The sequence below is a fragment of the Mustela erminea genome, chromosome 3 (assembly GCF_009829155.1).
Source record: "Mustela erminea isolate mMusErm1 chromosome 3, mMusErm1.Pri, whole genome shotgun sequence".
NCBI lineage: Eukaryota > Metazoa > Chordata > Mammalia > Carnivora > Mustelidae > Mustela > Mustela erminea.
Window position 1 is genome coordinate 18726239 of NC_045616.1, and position 23869 is coordinate 18750107.

Here is a 23869-nt window from a genome sequence, read left to right on the forward strand (position 1 = left end):
CCAACCACTTTTGCGGGAGGGGCTGTCCCCTTGTCTTACCCTGAAATGCCACTTCAGTCTCTCATGGTCAGAGCCAGGACATGGCAGGATGAGGGGGTGGGGCATGAAGCTGCCTGGGGTTGTTGCCCCAGGATTCCTTGTTTGCTTGTAATTGGGCATAGCTCACAGAGACTGATGTGTTGTGTAGGCCTGTGTTATTGCATACCTAATTTCAAGAATGGGAGAGAGAGAGAGAGAAAACTTGGCCCAGATTATAATTTTTCACTCCTGTCTTCCTTGGCAGGTTATTCTCCTCTGACTGGCACCAACACCAACCCACAACTTCCACTTGAGATCAGCATCTTTTGGCACTCAGGTGGCAGTCTCTTTCTGCATGGCTGAATGCAGACAGGAAAAAGTCTAGTGTAAATAATATTTTCCATTAGCAACATCAAACTGATGTCAGAGCTCTCAGTCCGTCCCAAGACAGTGAAATTCACAGTCACGGTCATAGTTAAGACGGCAAGGTAAATGACTTACAGTGGAGATTGTCGGACCCCACTTGATAATGACTGGAGCAGAATAAACGAGTCACATCAGGATCGTGTCCTGCTCAGGCTGCAAAGGCTTGATAACATTCATGTGGATCAGTGTGAGGACTGGTGGGGGTGGAGGGTGAGCACAGAAACAGTCGACTCACAAGCTGGCCTGGCTGCCCAAAATGCTAATGAGTGATGATCCCTGTGCCCGGTGCATTTTTAATATTTAAAATCACAGTTCAAATGAGCGGCTTTTCACCTAAACTGGTTGGGTCTGTTTTGTTTTCGTTTTTGTTTTTCGGAAGTCCTATTATGTCTGTTGTGTGCTGGGGAGGAGAGAGGCAGAGTCATCAAAACCATTATTTTATTTTTAAAATAATAACTAGCCTCCAAGGACATCTGAAAGCAATATTTGTAAAAGGCAACAACCCCAGACTAACATGAGTCAATAAAGGGTTAATTGCTGTGCATGCTTCTATGCTCAGAGGCCACCCACACAAGTTCATACTGTCAGTACCCAGCCCCAGAGTTACTGTCATTACAAGTTCAAACGCTAATTAATAGTTAGAGTGAACTTGGTAACATCTTATACATGACTGGGTATCTAGGGCAGAAGAAAACTTTTGGAGTTGCTTAAGATACTCTCTTTGTCCAGTACAGCAGTTCTCATGTGGAGCTAAGCCCATGTCTTGTCTGGGTACGTGCACAGAGAGTTGCCCATTCCTTTGGATAGGGAGTTTGAGATCATCATTTCTTACATCCCTTCCAGATGATGTTTGGTAACCCAGACTGTGTTAAGTTCAAGAACTATGCCACCAGCACTGCCCCCCACTCTGGTGTTTATAGAAGGCTGGAATCTGGCTACTTCTTTGGGAAGTAGAGTTAAAGGACACTCAGCATTTGCCTTTTCATCTTACTCTGTTGTGTCTTACTTCTTCCCAGGAGACATCCTCACTCCCAGCCTCTTTATGTGCAGATAGCATTTTCGATAGCCTTTTTAAGGACCTAACAGCCCCTTTTTCTTTCATTAACAGGGTTCAGAAAACACTGGTTTTCTTCCCCTCTCATTTACCTTAGACTTCAGGGAATTAAAAGCAAAACGGTTCTGCTGTTCAAAGAAACTAAGTAAACAAGCACGCAAATTTGAAAAAGGGCAGCTGTCACACGTCAGGATTCCAAAAGAATTCGGTCTTTGAAGGTGAAGTTGGCCTGTGTGCAGATACCAGTGGGTCAGGGCCAAACTGGTGGGGGTTTTCATCGCTTGAAGCCTTGAATACAGCTGGTTCCTGCGATGGGCTTGGAGAAGCTGGACGTGTCTCTGGCAGAGCGGTGAGAGGTGCGAGGAAGTGAGGGCTGTCCAGTGTCCTCTGGAAATTTAGGGCTACTTCCTGCACTCTCCATCTTCAGTTTCCTAGACTGGCACCCACTTCCTTTACTCCCAGAGGCCGACCTTGAACCCTTGCCCTGATATTTGTTTGTTATTTTGGAGGGAGCATCATATTTCATTCTGAGCATTGAAATTCTGTGCATGGGGGCGCCTGGGTGGCTCAGTGGGTTAAAGCCTCTGCCTTCGGCTCAGGTCATGATCCCAGAGTCCTGGGATCGAGCCCCACATCGGGCTCTCTGCTCAGCAGGGAGCCTGCTTCCTCCTCTCTCTCTCTGCCTGCCTCTCTGCCTACTTGTGATCTGTCAAATAAATAAATAAAATCTTTAAAAAAAAAAAAAAAAAAAAGAAATTCTGTGCATGTATGTCTGTTTGAATATCACAAAGCACAAGCAGCATATCATAAAGTTGAAGGTTTTGTTTCTTTTTTCCTGCTAAGCTCAAAAAATACTAGCTTTTCTCTTTCTAGATGATGTCAGTTTCATCTTTTAACTGCTGTGGGATGATGATCCCTTTCCCTGTTAGGCCTGTAACTGAATTTCTTTAAGTCAGGGAAGTGCTGTTTTCCTATTTTATGACTAACTTGTTGGTAATGTTTTTGAAAAACTGTTAGGACCCCTGGGTTCCCACAGAGCCGGTGAGCAAAAGGACCCAGCTCAGGAGAGGTTCTCTACCTGGAGCCCCTGTGCTCTGGGGGAGTCTTCCAAACTGTAGATGGGTCTCAACTTCTGCTTTTCCTCTTCGTCTAGTCCAAAACAGACTGTATAGAAATACCCACTAATATACAAACCCTCATCTGTAGCATCTAGACTTTTAAATCAGGCCAAGAATTTCTGTTTTAAATTCAGAGTGGTCAAGACCAATCAACAGCAGGTGCTCAAGACAGATCTACATGGGATAATGTCTTCTCCAAAGGTTTATAATCTGACAGTCTTCCTGACCTTCCAGGGCTGTTTAACCCAGATTAGGTAGCAGAACTAGCACCCCCATGTGCTGACCAGAGTCTATGCTGGAAGAAGGAAAGTAGGACAGTAGGATAAGGCAACCAAATGCTAAGATAAGGTGGGAAAGTAGGACAGTAGGATAAGGCAACCAAATGCTAAGATAAGGTGGTCCAGCCTCCGGGCTCTTAATCAGGTCTCTTGTGGGGTTGAATTTAGGGCCAAAGTAGACCCTTTCACGTTTGTGGTGTATTTTATAGACTCTCTCTTCTCCTTTACTTCTCCATTTAGTGCTTTAGTCTTTCGGGCAGCTCTTAAAAATACATCTGGAGGGTCTTTGATGATATGGCAGTCAATGTTCTCTGCCTCATTTCTCATTCAGATTAAATGCCCCTTGTCTGGGTAGGAAATAAAGAACTCCCTTTGGTCCCTAATACTGCAAAGAAATAATGTGACTACCAGAAAAGCTGGAATAGACTCAAGGCTTATTTTTTAGTAACATATTCACACTTCTGGTGTCTTACTGTTGAAGGTATTCATTCCTAACTGCTGGCCTGCGGGTGACCCTTACTTATCAAAGTGGCTCTCTGGGGTCACTGAGGAATCTCTTTCCCTATCCTCTTTCCCAGTCCTGGGGCTGGGCACAATCTAGGGCCCAGATGCGGGGTGCAGTTTCCTTGTGTGTTTCTCAGAAGAGGCCCCCCACCCCCATGGACTCTCGGGATGGGATGGGTTCTGCCTGCCTCACAGGACTGAGATCATTTTATCAATAAGTTACAAGGACAAAAACTTGTGTAATTACTGTGATATCACCATTTCTAGTCAATGTTTGTCTAGCTTGGTATTTATTGCTTTTAGACTTTGGCACAAAAGGTGAAGTGTCCGAGGGTTTATCTACAGCCATACCCACTTCTGTTGTAGAAAACTCCTCGACAGCCTTATTGGACTTGGTTGCCCAGGAAAATGGCAGCCCGAGGTGGGAGATTTAAGACAAGGGCCAGTCTGGTCTCTCCATGTATGCCTGGGGATGGCACTCAAGATGGGGCGACAGTTTGCTCTGCAGAGAGGGGGTCTTGTCATCCCGCCATCATCTTGGCCCCGTCCCATTCCCTTGTCCATGGAGATGGTGGGGGGTGGGGGTGGCAGAAGCCAGGGAAAACATAATACTGAACTGAGTTATCTCGTGAGGCTGTTGTGATGATTAAGATAGTTTTGAAAGGGCCATCGAGCATTTTGGAAGCAGGAAGCTTTAATAAAATGGTAAGTCATTTCAATAATAAGTATGTGCTGGAAACCAAGGGCAGAGTCTTGGTTGACTGGAGTCAAAGCTCTGGAACCAGACAAGAGCCATAATCTGCAAGGCCACTGAGATTAGTGTCACTTCTCTTACCTCAGCTCCCCTTGCCTATGTGGCCTCAGGGCCATGGGGCAAACTTTGGGCTCCTATGACTCTAGAAGGCTTCATGAAAGATAAACTGCTGACAGGACATGCTCACAGCCCTACACTGTGGTCAGCTAGCTAATCTAGAGAGCCTGCTCCATTTTCTAAGACAGCCCTGTTTTTGGACTCTACCCTCCATGTGTTCTCCTAGCTCATGTCTAGGAGTCCTTTCGACTGGTGCTTCTCACACATGGACGTGGACACCAGCCACCTTGTTGAAATGCAGACTCTCCTTCAGTTTGTCTGTCGTAGGGGCCTGAGCATCTGCATTCTTGTACGCCCTCAGGTGGGGCCGCTGCTGGCTGGTGAGCAAGCAGGTTTCAGATCACCTGTCTGCTGGACCACAGGGCTGTGACTCCCCGGAGCCAGCTAACTTTCCAGATTCCCTGGAGAGTCCCCATACTGCTCACACGGACCCTTAGCCTCCCAGCCCTCCTGCAGTTAATACAGCAGCCTAAGGGAGAATGACGGGGCTCTCAGAACTCAGGGTTCGGATTCAGAAAGCTGTCCAAAGCCCACCCACCCATTCTCCCAGGCTCCCACTCCTCACCCTTCAGCCATTCCCACCTCTTTTTACAGCTCATTATCACTAGTCTGAGCAAACACAAGCTTCAGCCTGATAAGCAATCAACTGACTTTTCCATAAATATAGATTGCCATGAAAAACAAAAAGAAAAAAGAGAACAGAATGGAAAGGTGTTATATATTCAATTTATTTTCGGTTCCAAACCTATTTTTTCCCGTAGACTTGTTGCCTGATTTCCATTAAGTCATCTTGTTTGCTCTTTGCTTTTGCATCAGTTTTTCCTGCTACTTTAGAAAGATTTTTTAAAGGATTAAAAAAAAAAAAATCTATTAGCTTTAAAAAAAAAAAAAAAAAAAAAAGGAAAAACCTATCCTTTTTATTCTTGTGGCCTCAAAGAAATGGTAGGTCATACCGGGCCTGTGTACTAAGTGTCCCGAAGGGCCACAGCCCCAGTTCCACTGAAAAACCTTGAATTCGGTTCTTCGGAAATATTTGCTTTCACCCTGTTCTTCCATGTCATCCTAACTGGACTCCTAGTCGAGGCCTGTGCGGAACCCTGTAAATGTGTTCCCCCGACATTTGTATTTGTTTATTTTTCAATATTCAGACATAAAAAGCGACTCCTAAGAATTAACTCCTGAAGCGTCAGCAAACAATGGGTGCGCGGTGTCGAAATTTATGGTTTGTGTGTATATGCTCCAGGTGAAAAGGCCTGCGTTTTAAAGCACTTGACATCTTTTTTTTTTTTCCTCTCTTAACTATTTGATTAATATTAACATGCTGATTAAGAAAAGGCCCTTGTTTTTGTCTGTTAAGGAAGCTTCTACAACAGAAGCTTTTATTTTATAACAGTATTACTGAGAAGCAAGCATTAAGACTGGCTAATAATGGCTTTGGATCTAAACCAGAGGAGAGGCTCCAATGATGTAAACTGCTATACATCTGATACTTAATAAAAGAAGCTGAATAATCCCTTGAGTCAACACCCATGAGCGGGAAGCATTCTGCAAATAAGGAGGGAGCATGATTAGCACTGGAAATGAAGGTTTATTATCCCGAGAACCTTGCACTATGTAAGCTCCTCTTTGAGAGGAGCTAAGGTGTCTTCAGGGGTTGTAAATGATTGCCATCAGCAGAAGCACTGTACCTTCTCCCCCTGCGTCCCCTGGTGCTGGGAGACTGGCTGCGTGACCGTCACGGTTCTCGTGTGGGACCGTCTACCCTGCCACTGACATCTGCACCCGCAGACCGGGATGTCTGGCAGCCTTGGGACTTAACTGTCGAGTTTCGGGTTGATGGGTCTTGAGCCGGTTCCAGAGCTCTGTGGGCATCAACAACAGCTGGCCTTCCCACCCAGCGAGGGCCCGGCTGTAACGCCTTTACCCTCGTTGACAGCTCTCTTTTTTCTTTCTTTCTTTGCCGTACTTGAGGCTTGATTTATGGACCTTAACTCCTGCTTCCAGGGAGGACTGGCACGGTCCTGATACTGTCCATTTAGTGGCCATGTGCGTGTCGGCCCAGCGCCGGTTCTGTGTTCTCAAGGCTCACGGTGCGTTTCACTGACTATCACATTTCTTGTCACACTGGAGCAGAAAACTGGCTTTGGGGTGGGGTGTGGAGGAGAGTTTTTAAGCTACTGCTGTGGAGGACAGGAATCATGCATGCCGTTCCATACAGGCAGCTTTGCAGTGGGCTCTGGAGGGTCACCGTGGGCTGCTAACACATCTCTGGGTTTTCGATGGTCAAGAGTTATAAAACACACCTCCCCGTGTCTGTATTACATTCAAAGCTCTTTTCAATCTGTAGTCTGTAAATTTCATGGTCTGTACCATACAGACACTGTTGTCATGCTTAAATAACACATTTGTCATTGATAAGGCTTCTCCAGCTGGAGGGCTTTAAGATCCGTTTCCCAGCATCCCCTTTTCAAAGTGGAAAACTGAGGCCAGCCCTCAGATTATGCCAAGTCAACATAAGATATAAGCAGACAACTTTATTTTCTTAGGCTGTACAGCTTCGATTCACCCAAAAACAGCCCTGCCCCACCCACTCCCATTCCTTAAGCCACAGTGGATAACCAAAACAGTTTTGTCCAAATGATCCAAAACAGTTTTAAACTCTGTTCTCATATAAATGCTACCTTGGAAGCTAAAGGAGTTAATTGGACAGGCCCAGTCTCCTCTGCCTGCAATTTTTACTTCTAGAAAGAAGTGTATAGTAACTAAAGTGTTATCTTGTAGCTACAATATCCTGAACCCCTAATTTAAGGTTCTTGGGGCTAGCTGATGGGAAGAACAAATCAGCACTTTTCGGCCTCTCAATGGATCAACTAAAACTAAAAATCATTATAAGCAAATAAGAAAATGGACACGATATATCATCTCTTAGATGTCTCTGAAAATGAGGGGTGAGAAAGCACATACTAAATTCCCTTAATATAGCCAAGGAGCATGTAAGAGGCTGCTTTATAACCCTGTGCCATTTGAAGACTGAATCAAGAAAGAAAAATGTCTCTCAGAGACTGAGGAATTAGCCTTAATGGATAAAGTCTGTTTGTCACCATCCCAAAGCCTATGGAGATCATAGATCCTGTAGCACCATTCAGGCTAAAGCCTGCAGAGAGATAAGAAACAGAAGGATCTTGGTGATTATGAAGTATGTCCTCTAGGGAAGTGTAAACTTCCACGAAACCCTCATGTCATTTAGAAGCGGGGGAAGCATGGGGGACCTGCATGGGGATGGCCACTAGCACCCACAGTTCCCCGCTGTTGCCCATCCTCTGACTGGTGGGCTAGAGATGCTACCTTTCCACCTCTGCCAGCACTGACCAGAGAAACAAAATGGAACTGGAACTGGAGATGGGATATACAGGAGATAAAAATGATTTTATTTAATATGGACATTGGGGAGGGTATGTGCTGTGATGAGTGCTGTGAAATGTGTAAACCTGGCGATTCACAGACCTGTACCCCTGGGGATAAAAATACATTATATGTTTATTAAAAAAATAAGTTTAATTAAAAAATGATTTTATTTATAATAAGTGAGACATGACACTCTCCCTCTTCTAATGAGGTGTGCATTTCTAGTTGTTGTTCACAGAACATGGCACCTGAGTACTTTTCCAGTAGCAGTGGGAACACAGTACATCTTTCATGGGAAGTCCACAAGAGCTTTCCCTTACATCACTCATACCATGTATAAATTCCAAATTTTTGGAGTCTATAATGGTGCACGTATGATGATCAGAATGCTCGGCCAACATGGATGGACTGTCACAGACGCTGTTCTGCCAAAGGCCAGTGCAGCCTTTGAAGGTGGTGACAGCACATACTCCCTTCAGTGGGTTGTGACTGCTGTCACCATTCACGGGCATCCTAGGATCGTGTCTAAATCAGTGATGGATCCTAACCTTCCACAAACAGAAAATAAGGAACTGCATTTCCTTAGGATCTGAATGGAAAGGGGCTGGTGGCTGAGGAATTGATCCATCTAGAGGCATTTTAAGCCACCGCCTTTTTAAAATATAAATGTTGTGACTATTACATTATCATCATTATCAATGACCTCAGATCACTGATTTCCATGATACTTATTTCTGTGGTGACTTCTGACCCTCCTCAGTTGTATTTTAAAAGCGAAATAAACGTATCTACTGAAGGTTGGTCACAAGTTTCACACGGTCAGCATGTCTGGATTATTTTAAGAAAGGAGAGATTACCTAGAGAAGGATCCTGGCCAAGGTTATCTGACACCATTACCCCACCTTTTAGTTTGTGAATTTGAAACCAGGTCTGTGAGATAATACTCTAAAAGTGCTAATGTTAATAATATCTTAATGGTAGAGAACCCCATGCCAGGCTCTGCGGGCTTGAAACCTTGCCTTTGACTGGCTTTACTGAATCCTAGCCAAAGCAGAGATGATGCAGGAGAGATGTCTCCAGTGACCTGGAAGCACGTGCCTGGGAGACAGCTCTGTGCCCTGCAGACCTTCCATGGCACTCAGGTAGTCTGCCTCTAACAGTAAGAACAGTGCCTTGGGTTCTCCTGGGGCTTTACACGGTGTAAAAACGTATCATATCACTTGTTCTGCACCACAACCCTGGGACAAAAGATGGGCTGTCTAATCATCTCACACACGAGGAACGTCATTCTCAGAATGACTCATTAAATCAGAGGCTCCCAAGACTCGCTGACCATTACAGTTACCTGAGGGATATTTGACTCTGGCATATTCCCAGGCCTTAGCCCTAGAAGATTCTGATCAGGTTGGCTTCTGGCAACCCTGTTTCCCAAATAGCTTCATTCCTACAGTCCGTACCCTTCAGGGTAGGAATCCAGCATTGGCGAGAGAGGTCTTGGGTCAGCTCTGGTTTTTTTTAAGTATTAGCTTCCATCCATTAGCTTACATTCAACAAGTAACTCTGAATGCAAAAATGATTGGGTATAGTCTCTGTTCTCGGGGACCTGAGAGGGGAGGGTCCTTAATGAATTCATAAAGCCTCACTTAGATGAGATATAGGCCTTGATCAATGAAAACATGGGCAGAAGACCCTGAAGCAGGGGGGATGTGGAGGAGGGTAGTGGCAGAGCAGAGCACTGGGGGGAGAGAAGGTGTCAAAATGGGTCAGGTAGGCATCAGAAACCGAGTTTGCCCATGTTAGAGTTCAAGTGTGGAATCAGTTCTGCTTGATAGTTTCTAGTGCATACATACACACACACACACACACAAACACATTCTCTTTGCAGCTTATGCCTCATCAGCATGCTTACATGAACAGATTCGGGGGGAAAAGAGTAAAAATAGGAGATACTTAGCTAGCACTTACTATAGAACAGGCCCTTAAAGCAACTTACACATATTGACTCCTTTTTCCTCATGGCAACCCTGAGGCAGACACTATTACCAGGCCATTTCACAGAGGAGGAAATGGAGGCACAGGGAGGCTAAGTGGGTTGCCTGAGGTCATGCACCTGTTGAGTGGTGAATTTTGGGATTTGGACCCAGGCTCCTGCCTCTCTGCAGGTGACTGCGGACTGGCCTGACGTTCTGTCTTCCCTCTCACCCTTAAGTTCTGACCTGATTATTGGATTCAGTTATAATAGGTACCTCAGAGTATGTAATCACAACAAGCTTGCTCTCCTGACTTCCTGTTTACAATTAAACGCAGACCTCCTACAACAACATCATCAATAATCCCACGAAGGAATTGGAATGTCTGGACTGACACGTTCAAGTATCAGGTGCCATCAGCTTTCTGACAATTAGGGCAGGGCTGTCAAAAAAGTACCCGCTGATGTTCGCCACAAAGACCCTCCTGAGAGGCTGTCACAGAATCCTGTCTATAGATCTGCACTCAGTCATTTACATTGACGTGAAGAATGGTGATGACAAGAAGTGTAGACATCCCAATCCTGGTCATGGACACCAGTGGCAGAATTACTAATTAACCCGGAGAGAGGGAGGCACGGCCTTTGTTCCTCTTTCTTTAAAATTTCCCAGAATGTGTAAAATAGCTCTATTCCCAGCCTAAGGCTGCCTCCCATGTTCATGTTTCTTTTTTTTTTTTTTTAGAGGATTTTATAGCCAGCCGTCCTTTTCAACATGTTTTAGTTTGCAAAGTTGAAAATTACAAAGTGCCGTAGTTGGGCATAGGGATGAGAACACGTGACTTTACCTCGACCATCTCCTTATTCAGGAGGAAGAATGTTTCTTCTCTTTCTCCTTGGAAGGATGAAAGGGGGGGGGGTAATGCCTCTGAAGAACCCTGAAGGGTCTCGCCCCCGTTATTAAGTCCTTGCAGGTCAGTGGGTGCTTTGGTACAAAATGAAATTCTCCAAGGTTGGGCCTGTTGGGAGCATGCTCATTCCCGTCTCTTGACATAGCTGCACGAGGTCAAGAAGCAAGTTGGATAAGTTCCCCAAAAAGTGAAAGGTGAGAGAGGGCTCCGTCTTAAGCGGGGGCATTAGGCTGCATGCTGTCTGCCAGCAGAAGTGTTCACCCTACATCAGCCTCTCAACCTCTGAGCCCAGGTCAGCGTCACTCTCAAACCCTTCTGACACCAGTGGGGGACAGTCACGTACACTTATTGCCAGGAAGTGTGAATACTGGGGCAGTTTCACCAACCCAACAGAGATTGACTTCCTAAGTGGTGCTACATGTTGCCAGAGGGGCAGAAATGGAAACATGGTCATGCGACCATTGCCAAAATGCAGGGATAAATAAGCAATGGTAGTGATCCTTTCTCTAGGAGAAAAGTGTCTCCCTGTACTGATGAGAGTCCAGGGGGAGCTGGCTGTGCTCTAGAGAGCACTCACTCATCCCCAAGGATCCTTGTGAGTTGCCAAAGGACACTTCTCCATTTGGAAAACAGAGACAATATTGCTGGCTTGCAAACTGCCTTGAAACCTATACAGGAAGCCTAAGGAGGTGTCTTCCCTTTGAATAATGTATTCTACATTACATAACTTTGGATCAGACCTATTTTTTTGTGGCTGTATTGGGAAGCTCTCACTAATACATTCACTTTAAACCCAAATATCCACCTCATTGACTTTTAAACACTTGGCAGGGGGGAAACCCCAAGCCCAAGTTTTAGCTGAATTTCTAATAAACCTTGGTGTAACACAACAGGGAGACCATCACTGAACTCCCAGGTTCCGCCCCTTGAAGGTACGAAATCTCAGACCCACCCTCACTTGGACCACTTTGGCTGATCACACTTGGTGTCCTTAGGGTCTGTGGACTACGGCACTGATGCCTTGTGGGCCCTTGCGAATGGAAGAGAGCACAGCCTCGGAGAGCAGTGAATTCTAATGGCCTGCCGCAGGACTGTGTGGCGCTGCCGGTGACAGCGGCCAATGGGGAAAATAGGAAAGCATTAGAGAGGGTCTGTTGTACTGACAAAGTGCAATTCCTAGAACACACTGTGCTATAAAACGAGATTTGGCTCCACAGTGCTGAGAGCAAACAATGGGCTCAATAGGGCCCAGCACTGGTTGCCGGGCATATTCTAGCTCCTTCAGTGGGAGCTGCCTTTCATTCAAAGAAGCAGGAGCCACACTAGAGAATGGGAAGGAGGGGGTGTTATTACCGGTCCAGAGAAACCCTGGGAGTAAGATGTTGGGGCAGGGGGGAGCCAGAGACTTTCAGCCGAGGGAAAGATTACAGTGCGATTCTGTCAGATGCTCAACACACTTCAGCCAAGTCGATCCTTTGGGATAGAAGTCACTGCAGAAGTGACGAGTAGAATATGTCCGCCCTCTTTTGCTGGGTTAGTGTAGTATAGGTTGTGTTTGAGAAAGATCTGGGTGGACGATGGGTCTTCCTTAGCTCTTTCTCTCTGGAAAGGCGTGGGGCCACAGAGGCGTTAGTGAGCGTGAGTGGGGGCTATAAGAGCTTGGGAGGGTCTCTGTTCTGTGTTCTAATCCATGTACGTATGATTGGAGTCCCCGGAAAGCAAATAGTGAACAGCAGCCTCCGTCAAATATGTTCTAAACCACCTGCAGTAAAACTACATTCCGCCTCAGAAAACAGTTTTTTTGTCAGTCTCTAGCTGGGTAACAGATTCTGGTAGGAAGAAGCCAGGAGTTAAAAGTTTGCTCCCAGCTTGCAAAACAGAGGGAGAAGAGAGAGGAGAATAATTCCTACTCAAAAAAGTGCTCCGGGCACTCCAACGACAGTTGAACTGTTGAAATCAAAGACAGTAAACTGTAGCCTGTACATGTGGGGGCAAGTCCACCTAATTATGAATGGGTCATTGTCTAACCAGTTTGCCCCTGAAATCCTCCCTTTAAACTGATTTAGGTTTTTCAAAACTCAAATTGAACCAAAATCTTTGGGAAAAATCACATTGCAACTATTACAGTTACAATCAAAGGTATGAGATGAAGTAACATTCTGCTTGAGATTCACATGACGGCAATACATAATTATTTCTGTGTAGAAACTATCTGTCCAAGAATTACCACATCAAAACCACATTCATGGAGAAAATCTTGCACTTTAAGACTTGCCTTGAAAGGAGAGGCGGGTGAAAGGCAAAGGACCCTCGATTTGGCCACCTTCTCAAAAAATTTCATACGTTAAGCACGTCCCTACAAGCATACATAGACACAGAACAGACAATGAAATATCCCTTTGGGAGGTTTTATGTCTAGGAGCCCGGGGATCCCCAAACCCCCGAGCAAGGAGAAAGCCGTTTCCCACCAGGCCTTCCCCATAAGTGGGAGAGGCAGGCAGGCCAGGGTGGGGAGGTGACATGGGCACAACCCACCCACTCCTGCCTCATTTGTTCACATCATTAGGAAGGTGCCAATTAGCGCCTATTTTGGTGGAGGTTTTGTGTTGGGAACATCTGTCCACTCGCATCTGGCCAGGGCCCAAGTCCATTTCACAAAGAACACCAAACAGCTGTCAGATGGTCTTGGGTTTGGATGGAAACCAAAGGAACACAATCCTCCTGACCACCGGGGAGGCGGGGCCACCAGGGAGGCGGGGCCCCAGTCCCTATTCTCCAACTCCGGATGCACCAGTCTCCAAGCTCTGACTTGTTAGCATATTCCCCAACTCCCAGCCCGCAACTTCCTGATTTTTGTATAGACGGCTTTGCCCATCTCAGTAAATACTCGGGATGGATAAAGCCAGAATTAACTTGTGTTTACTGGAGAGCTAATGAGCAGTGTGGCCCTTGTTTTTCTTCCGCGATCACCCAGCTTCTTCTCTGCCTTGCCGTTACACCGCAGGGAAGTCGGGGTGAAGGCTGGTTGGACTAGGGATTTACTTTGCAGTCCACCCACTTTGCTGTTTTGTGGTTCAACTACTAGGTTTTCTGAAAAACAAGGGTTTACAGGCAGTGAACCACTGTGACAGTTTCCATTTATTGGTATAAGTGGGTATAAGTGGGCACATACTCACTCCAAGTCCTGTTGTAGAAAATGACCTTTTCGTATGTATACATTGGTTCTGAGTCAGATACTAAATTAACAGAGAAACCTGAATTTTGTGATTTTAAATACATTAACTACAATCAAAATACTGCATATAGAAACTCTACATCCTCTGTTTCCAGAAGACAAGAAATTTGTAGCTTGGGGCATGTGGCAGAAGCCTGATAAAGGCAGGCTTGTACCTGAGCACCAGACCCCCCAAAGGCAGATTAAAATGGAACAAAATCTGCTTACCTCACCTAACTCCATATTTAATATTTTGGAAATAACCAGTACGATCCAGTCTGTAATATAGCTTGATGCACATAGTAGGTATGCACTGAATATTTCCTAAATAAAATAAGGAGTGATGATTCAGTTAGTTATTATGAATCATGCCCTGACATACAAAAGAGCAGAGAGACAGAGACAGAAGCAGGCAGAAAGACCCTTCTGGATGCTATCATCTTGTCATCATCTTGTCTTTTCAGTTTTAATTTATATGCCAAGAACCATACTCTGCTGGTGACACAAAACACTGAACTTAGTCAATTCTAGTAAGAGAACCTGTTGTCAAATTATAATAGGCTCATTTTTATTGACTGCTTATTATGTACCAGATATCGTTCTGGTACCTACAGTCTCATTTAGTCATGAGAATCGCTTTATGAGGTAGGCGCTCTTAGTATTCCCATTTAACAGATGAGGAAGATGAGGCATGGAGAGCTTGGTAACTTCCCCAAGATCTCAGCCAGGAGAATCGGAAACTCCAGAGCTCATACTTTTAACTACTCTCTCTTGTCAGCCCTTCGGAAGACAAGAAGTCAACTCCCAAGGGGAATGTTGACCCTCAGCTCTACTCTCTGTGTGTGTAGCCCTCCTGTGGTCTTGTTCTTCCTGAAGGGAGTTCTAAAATGGTAGAGAGACCCTCATGGTCATCAGTAACCATTTTTATTGAATTCGTGTCAGTCGTTCTACTATGAGCTGGATGTTCTTGGAACCTTATCACGTTACCTTCGGAGCCTGCTGAGAACCCGCTGAGATAGCCACTGAGTGGGAAATCCACTCTCTCCACTTACTGTTGAGTCTGGAACAGAGGGCTGGAATGGGGTCTTTGAAGGTTTGGAGCAGGGGACCCTATGGATGGTTGAGAACTCTTCTCTGAGGGCTAATCATGCCGGAGCCTTGGAGGCCATCTGGTTGAGCATCTCCCACCCAATGGTGACTGAAAGTTTTTCTTGACTGTTGTAATTTTTAGTTAAACTTAGGAAGGCCTTTTAGATGTATTTAGTCCGAGTTTATCATCTGTCGCTCTTTTGTGCATGCACACACACACACACACACACACACAACATATACGTGAAATGGGTAACATCCTCGCACTTCTTGTTCAGTGCTTAACTTCATATTCGGGAGCTCGTCTTCAGTGCGCATGTCATCAGGGCGTGTGGTTCTGGACACTGTTGTCCTTTGTGCCATCAAGAGCCTTGGTGATGGGCACCTTCAGATTTGTTCACGATGTATAAAACCTGAGCCGCTTCAGCTTCTTGACCCCATAGTTAGAGATGGTGTCTAGCCGGGTTGGGTTCACTGCAGACTAGCTAGCTGGTGGGAATCTGTTTATGTTCTTTCCCCTTTGAAGGGAGCTGAACAAAAGTGGTTGTGTTGAGATGAAGTAACACTAGAGGGCAGCCTACAAGTTGGAAACAAATCGCAGGACACCAAAACAGTGATTGGGCATACACCAATAGGTAAATAATCCATGGTTCAGTCTCTCAGCATTTGGAGACAAACTCATCTGTGGGGGTCCCACATAATGAAAGTGCTCCTTAACATTTCATTTGAGTCGACCTTTAAAAATGAGACCTGAAAGCAACTGTACGAAACTTGTCTGCCTTCTGGAAACTCCCTCAATTTTTTAGAGCCGCCTGATGAGACCCAGCCGGTTTTGTTTCACTTCTGTTCTTCAACCTCTTCTTAAAATACAGACCAAAACTTTCCCATTACAAGTTGTATTTAGAAACCCCTGAAAGAATGTGATGTGAAGGGTAAATATAGAATCTCCCATCTTTTTAGGGTTCTTTTTCATAGCATTAGTATTAGTTCTTCTCAACTCGTAAGGGCATCAGGGGATTCTGCGGGACAGCTCTGCTATACTGACCCTTATCTAGAGGTTGAAACTATGAAGTAAAACCCAGGATACCTCAGTCACTGGTGTAATGAAGATTTATTTCTTCCCAAGTGAAATCTTATTAGACGCATTTTTTTCTTCCACTCTGTAAGCGGTGTCCAATTTTAGCACAGTGCAGCAGATAAGGCCTTGCAGTCTGCGAACGCTGTGTTATTAAATAAGCAACACAATTCAGGTGTTATTTGTGTTTTGTGAATGATGTCATCTGTAACATTGTACAAGGGAGCCGAAGAGGTAAACACATACACATATGCCCCAGCACAGAGTGGGGTGGGAAGGAAGGGACCAACCATGTGAGTCTCACTTCAGAGCTCCAAGTAAAATTGTTCAGAATGAACAGTTGTTCAGAACGAAGTAAAATTGTTCAGAATGAAAGGGACAGGAGCAGGGGGCTTGGTATCTGATCTCCCATGTGCCCATCCTGAGCACTCACCTCTCCAGCGCTGTGTAACCCATTTTTATAGATGCGCTGGGCGGTGCTTTGGTTTTCCTCTGATCACCCACCTCCTGTGTTGGTATTAACCTCCCTAACGGGGGAGAAAGAGGCCCCAGCTGCCAGACCAAATGGGACAGTTGAAATGCTCTGAATTTCAGCCTCTTCAGCACTCCCTTTACAGAGCTCGGTGTGAGCACAGTAGGGCTAGGCTTTGGTGTCTGGCCTACTAAGTGTCGTTTAAATATGGGGTATGTTGGCTGTGAAATGTGTACTCTCTTGTGTATAAACCTGAGTTCCGCTGGCCCCCCACTATCCTCTCAGTTCCCCCAGTAGGACAGGGAGGAGCCATTTTTCCTCCTCCTCCTTCCTTACCCCACACGTCCAGCTGGTCGCCATGTCCTGACGGCTGTATCTTGCCAACACACTCTGACTCTGTTTCCTTTTTTCTGCTCCCAGTGCTTGCAGACTTACGTTTCTCAGACACACATCTGATGACATCATCTTCTTGCCAAAAAGCTTCAACAGCCTGCAGCTCTGGGTCCCCCTCCTGAGCCAGGGACAGCCCTCCACAGGGAGCTCCCAATCTCCTGTCCTTGGACTTCCATGCCACATCCCCAGTCGCCAGGAAGACCCCCTTGCTGCTCAGGAACCGAGTCCTCCATTTCCCTGCCTTGGGCCTTGGCTCCTGCTCTTCCCCCAGACCCATGGCTCTTCCTCCCCTCCTTCCCAACTCCTGAAATCCCCTTCACGCAACTCAGATGCCTCCTCCTTCACAAAGTCCTGCTTCGCCTCCCAGCGCCCCTTCCTGCCCTTCTTAGCATCCTCAGCTCAGGACCTCATCTTAGCAAACACACTCTGCTGTGGGGATGGAGAGCCGTCAGACCTTACACCAAAATGATTTTTCACGTTATCTCCCTTGCTTGCCAGATGGGGGCCCACTGTCCGGCCTCTGTTATCCATGCGTTCTGAACTAGGTCATCACGGTGTCTCTGCAGCACCCGGAACTTGCCTAGAATAAGTGCCACCTCTGTACTCCACTGCCTTCAGTAGACCTGGTAGCAGGGACCAGAGAATAAAATGACCTTTGTTGGAGGGAAGATCCACCCACACTGACCTAGACGGTGTGTGTACTCCTTGCTAGAAGCTTGCGTCTGTTTGATGAGCTACAAGTTATGGGCCCCGGGAGGATAATCCTGCCGGAGTATCTTGTTCAACTTTCTGCCCCTCAGGATCCTCCCTGTACCACAGTCACTGTTTATTTGTGGCCCATCTATAAAACAGGACCAGAAGCCCCATCAAAAACGTCCTCAAACAGCCTCCATTTTTCAGTTCATTTTGTTTCAGAGGACCACTCTAGCCCCTAGGAGCCTCTGGGGACAGTGTCCTGAAATGGCCTTCCACTGAGAAGCAGGAACTTGGAGTCCAGTTGCACTGACACCACACTTGGTGTCCTTGGAAAGCTACTTCTTTTTTAAAAAAAATATCCTTATTATTATTTTTTTATTTGAGAGAGACACAGAGAACGAGCAGAGGGAGAGGGAGAAGCAGGAGCAGGGAGCCTGATGTGGGGCCCCATCCCAGGACCCTGGGATCATGACCTGAACCAAGGCTTAACGACTGAGCCACTCAGGCACCCCTTGGAAAGCTACTTCTGAACTTGCTCTTTTTCTTTGTTAAACCTGTGTAACAGGCAGAATGTGATGGCCTCTGTGCTTAGGAGGCTGTAATCATTTTTCAGAATTGTTTACGTATTGAGGAAGTGCAGTGGAGTGGAGGTGTTCAAAACTTGGACTCAGAAGGTTGGGTACCCTGTTCAAAGCCCTTCCCTCTCTGGAGGTGTACTCAGGCAAATAATTTGACCTCTTTGAACCTCGGCTATCTCATCTTCAAATTGGCATCACAATCCCTGCCCTGCCTAACCCAGTTTGTAATGATGTCCAGTGAGGCAATGTTTATAAACGCACCTTGAAAGATATCCTTATAAGTAAGGTCTTTTTATTCATAATAACTCTCATTTACTGGTGATGCTGATGGTTATCAGCTAGCCTGATTTCGGAATGTGATAGCCTTCCTAGGCTGAACAAGTCCCGTGTTTACACTTTGTTGCTGGAAGCCAGTCCATCCTCTGCCTCAAAAGGTACCACCCGGGGAAAGTGTGTCTTCACTTGAAACACAGGCAGTGAGAAACGGTGAAATATGCAAATGAGTTATGATTACTTTCAATAGAAGAAGCACTTGGAGTTACCACCACTAGGTAGGGTCAACAACAAGCAAGAAAAGATACTGTCCTAGTTCTACATTTAAAACCTTTTCAAGATCTGCTCAGAAGAATTTGCATTTCAATAACACTGTGATAATGTCAAGCTATTCACAACGTTTCAAAGCCTTCTCTTGCACACCTGGCAGTTGTAGGAGCTGCTGGGGAACTGGATGTGGCTGTTTCCTACCAGCAAAGGCAATTATGTTGTCCTTTTCATTCTCGGGAACGGATGTGTTTGGGCAATATTAACAGGTCTTATGTTCTGGACATGACAAAATACGGGAACGAAAGCTCCACCCTCCAAGATATCCCACGAGAATTAATTAATCAGCATATTCAACATGGTGAACTTCCCCTCACCACAAATGAGAGGAAACACCTTGTAGATAAAAGTTGACTTTTGAATAGAAAACCTTTCCCTGTACTCTGTACATCCCTTTAAAGAGAAAAGGATCCAGTGGATGTTTGTTACCTTTTTTCTTCGCTACACAGGAAACTTACTCTGTTCTTTCTACTTTTGATACCATCAGCATCTCCCCTTGGCTGGGCAAGCCCGAGATCTTTGGGTAGACTTTACTTCTACTAAAAGTAAAGCCATATTGCATGGAACAGGACAACCATCTTTAAAATTACCTTAGATAATCACTACCCTAGAACACAGTACAGCAAATATGACAGATCAATTTAACTTAGGTAATTTCTCATTATAATGCTTATAGATTGGTAAGATTAATTGTGAAAGTTAAGCATTTATAATTCATAAGCACAAATTATGCCAAACTAGATGGGCCATGTGCTATTAGAATTTTATATAAACTACAGAATGATTTCTCACACAGAAAATTAATAAGAAATTTATAATATATCTAATTAATATATATATCTTTTATTAGACCCTCTAGTTAAAAGTTGAACATTAAGTAGTGCATTAACTTGATAATTCAGCTTCTTGGTATCTGTTGTAGAACTCATGACACAGGAAAAAGTACTTTTAACCAAAAAGTAAGACCTATTTCTCTCCTGTGCTTACAGTATTCCTCAGTCATTACATTTAGCACATGGTAACAGGCACTTTAGGGCAAAGGAAATCCCACTTGGCCCACCACCCCTAGTTCTTACATTTGAAAGAACTCAAAGTCCCATTCAGTCTTGGGAAGGAAGGGCCTTGGGTCCCCCTAGGAGCCAGTAACTATCAGTTTTGATAAGTAAATTCCTTTAAAATGAAAAATGATTCCCCCAAAGATTAAAAGTGCTCTGTATCATGTAATAAATTTCAGTTGTCCCTCAAGTGATACTTCTTCCTTTGACCATTTTGCAAATGATGCAGAATCACATTCTTCACATAAGAATCTAATATGGTTTGCAGGGCAAGATAATGGAAGCATGTTCAAGTCACTGCTGTCTGGAAATGTTCCACCAAAATACAGCCTCCAAGGTGTTGGTGTCTTGGAGGCACAAAAGAAAATCTGTAATCAGAAATCATTAATTAAGGTTAATTAAAGTCCACATTGTATCTGACTGACATTCATACAAAAGTATTGCTTACTTTTCTTTAGGCTACATGTGCAGTACTTTGTCTGCCCGGATACCAAAGAGTAACGACAATCTTGTTATTGCCGAGAGGACAGCCAGTTGAATTCACCAAAACTCTTCTTCAAACGAAAAAAAGCTTCTGATCTGAACTATTAGTGGCAATGTCCTCCCCATCCCTTTGCCTTTTTAAAAAACCCAAAAAACAAAAAACCAACTCACCTAGGAGAATACTCTAAAATGAGCAAGACCTATTTTCTACCCTGCCAAATAATCAGAGGTCCATCATACTGAACTTACAAATGCATGTTTTCTTAGCTTCCCAGAGATATGGGGAGGGAGCCGGAGAGAAAGGCTGGGGGGAGAGGGGTACAGTAATTGCAGCCCCTGGGTAAACCAGACCACGTGATCAGAAACTGCTGTGACACTTAAAAGTGTTTCTCCTCAAGGAATTCCGGTGCCCAGAAGCCTGGTGAAGCCAGTAGCAATTAAGGCCATGTTATCCTTTTAATTTACTTGAAATTATTGGCCTCTAAAATCAGTCATTTAGTGTGGTTGCGTGGGGGAGGGGCCAATATAATAGGCACGTGCATTAAAAATGCTTGTTGATCTTACAAAAAATTTTGGCAGGCGGGATCTGGGGAATTAAAAACGGCTGCTTTGAAGCTCACCCTGCAATAAAACCCAGTCATTTTCTAGTAAGGGAAAAAAAAAAGTGACTAATTTTCTAGATGAGACCCATTTGTAGTGAATTCAAGGTTTCCTCCCTGTGCATCTACCTGGCTTTGTATCTGATGCCTTGCATATCCTGAATTCAGGGCTGTTTGCTTCAAGTGTGAGGTGGTTTTATTTTATGTTTTAATCTACAAAGGAATGAAATGGCTTGGCTTGGACTGGTAGGAGTCCTTGAAAGTCCACTTGAGAAATGGGAACTAAAGCATTAAGAAGTGTACCAGTATCTGTTACACGAGGCCAAATGTACCTAACAAAGGAAAGCTGTGTTCTACATCACCCACAAAGCATATAAATCACAGAGTGTGTGTCTCTCCGTCTTGCAGCAACTTACTCCTGCCCGCCTTTCCTTGACTCGGTTGCCCAGTGTATGTACACAACCGGACAGCTTTTCCTGATCAACCCTGAAGTCGCAAACCTAAAGGCAAAACAGCCAAAGATGCTGAGTACAGAAAGGAAAGAAATGCTCCCATACCCAAGAGCTAACAAAGCAGGAGCCCCCACCCACCCCCACTCCCCTCCCCGGGCCACTGTCGCGGAATGCGGTGAGCGGTGAAATGGTCGTTAGTAATGGGCGCCAACCCTGAAAAAATAATAGAGGTTAAACCTGAAGGAAAGCCCAGAATGTTTCCACGGCCGTACCAGAGCACAACACAGCCAGCTCTCCTGAGGTCATTCTGTTTATTTAGCCATCCGCAGAGCCGAAGCCAAATTATGAACCTGAAATTGTGAGCTAAGCCATGAATGCCCTCATTTACCTCCACACTTTTGAGGAGGCTTAATGAAGAGCCTGCACCCTTTGGCTTTCTGGTGGAAAGATGAAACTGACAGACATCAGTCCATGGACGGTACTTTTTATTTATTTTTTATTTTTTTTTACCAGCAGGACTGAGCAAGAGGCAGATCCTGGAGTATGTGTCAGCTGGACGTGCACATAACAAGGTCCAGGGAGACACTCAGAAGTTGCCTCTTCTAATCCAACCCTGAATTACATGCGAGGCGGTTTTTTTGGTGCTTTCAGAGCCCCACCAGCGCCAAAATAACTGCCAGGCGTGCAAGCCCCCGTCTACCTCAAACCTTTCCCCAGACACCCCAACACTATCTGAGGCACTGAAACTATGGCAACCGAATAAGAAAGCAGCCTCCATGATTAATAGATGAAGATCCCAGCGACAGTGTCTAGCTAGGGCCATCATTCATGACGCGAGAAGAATTAACCCAGAATCCATCTCGCGGACCATTTACAAGTATTCTCCTTGTCAGAATCCACCCAACTGCCATTCTGCTGCATAGACTCCGGTTCAGAGCGCGAGAAACAATTTGGTTTCTATTTATCACTTGCCCTGCAGAGATGAGAATGTTCTTAGTAACTCACATGCTCACGTTTCTGGAATAACGAAAGGCTTCCTAGACTGGTTTTCCACCTGGGTATTTGAGGCCCAAGAACAAATGCATTCAAACACCAAGATACGTGAATGGAGTCCTGTGGTTCTCCAGGGTAGAAAGGAGGAGACAGTTGTTGGATTGTTTGAGAGAGAGAGAGAGAGAGAGTGAGAGTGTGTGTGTGTGTGTGTGTGTGTGTGTGTAATGCAGTTTTTCATAAAGCATTCCATTTTCAGGAAAGGAACGTTTCCATTCACCAGCTCAATCAGTATTCTCTCAGTTTCCTCGTTCAAGGACAGTAGGAGTCTGGGGGAGGGGTGGGGAAGCACTGGAGTCCTTGCAACATTAATGAAAAGGTTGAATCCTCTCCTTAAAGAAAGACTCAGAATAGGAAAAAGGAAAGGAGAATGGATGCGTCAAAGAAAGCTTGTCTCTAAAAAAGTCTTATCAAACATCCAACTGTAATTAGTACCTTCTTTATTTCGTCCCAGTTCTTAAAATGTTGGTTTTCCGGGGGGGGGGGACATGTTTTCACGGTGTTCAGTGTCAGATCCTGTTGTGTTCTAGAAGTGCTTCCCATCAAATCATGGCCAAGACTTGGTTTTAAACATGGAGGAGGACAAAAGGGATGAGAGGGGGTGAAATAGCATCATTTAAGAGATTCTGCTAAATTTTTTTTAATTGGCGTGGATTCTTTGAATTAAATTTTCCACAGATGGCGATGATAGGTTAGTTGGAAACCACGAGAAAGCGCCGAGTTGTGTTCACTGAAAGCCTCAGGTCCACGGGCTGTACGTGGAAATACCTGTTAACAATATTTTCAGAGCCATAGTCAGCATACTTGCTGCTAGGAAGACGTTGCCCTTTAGCCTTTGGGGCATGTTAATTGTGGATTTATTTCACTCTCTTGACATCCTCTTTCCACTTACAAAGTTTAAGAGACATTTCTTTTTTTTTCTCCTGGGTGAAAATAACTGTAATTCTAGGCCAGGGAGGGAGTCTTGTTCCCCCTGGGTGCAAGGAGGAGTCTGTCAGGGAATTGTGGTGATCATACCAATTTATTGCCCCTTCTGCTGTGCCTTTTAGAAGTGAGATTCTTCTCACTGATAAGAACTTGGATAACTATCATTTGAGTCTGATGTCAGGTAATAGGACAGGATACCAGTCAGGAGAGTAAATACCAGCTCTCTTGGGGTCAGCAAACTAACTCTTTGCTACATTTGGTGGGAAAGGTTAGTGTTTTGCTTCTACGTGGAGACTCACTGCTCTCCCAAACTGATTTCAGGCTTGGCCAGGGAAGAGTGACCCTGCACATGGACGGAAGGCCACTACGACGGCCCTCGGGCCGAAGTCCCAGCCACAGCCTTCTGGAGCAGTCAGCTGATGAGCTGCTCTCCTATGACAGGTAGGGCCCTTGGGATCATTTCATCTCAACCCTGAACCAACATGACGGGCTGCTCTCAGATTCTCGAGTGCATGCAGACTGTGTATTTTATTTTAAGATGTTTGAAGTGAAGGCGATCCTTTTTTTCCATCATCCTTTAGGCTCTTGTCTAATATAAAGTCTTTTGCTGCTCACAGTGGTTTTATTGGTATAAT

The 23869-nt window shown here is 45.1% G+C and overlaps 1 protein-coding gene and 1 long non-coding RNA gene across 4 annotated transcripts in view; one reads left to right on the forward strand and one right to left on the reverse strand.

The window, feature by feature from the left end:
- The window catches only part of SEMA6A (semaphorin 6A), a 127242-nt gene that overhangs the window by 95383 nt on the left and 7990 nt on the right, over positions 1-23869 (reverse strand). The window lies entirely within an intron of this gene.
- Positions 23511-23869, forward strand: part of LOC116585971 — a 145396-nt gene continuing 145037 nt past the window's right edge. The window contains exon 1 of the long non-coding RNA XR_004283827.1: positions 23511-23675. This is a non-coding gene — a long non-coding RNA (uncharacterized LOC116585971). The remainder of the gene's footprint in view (positions 23676-23869) is intronic.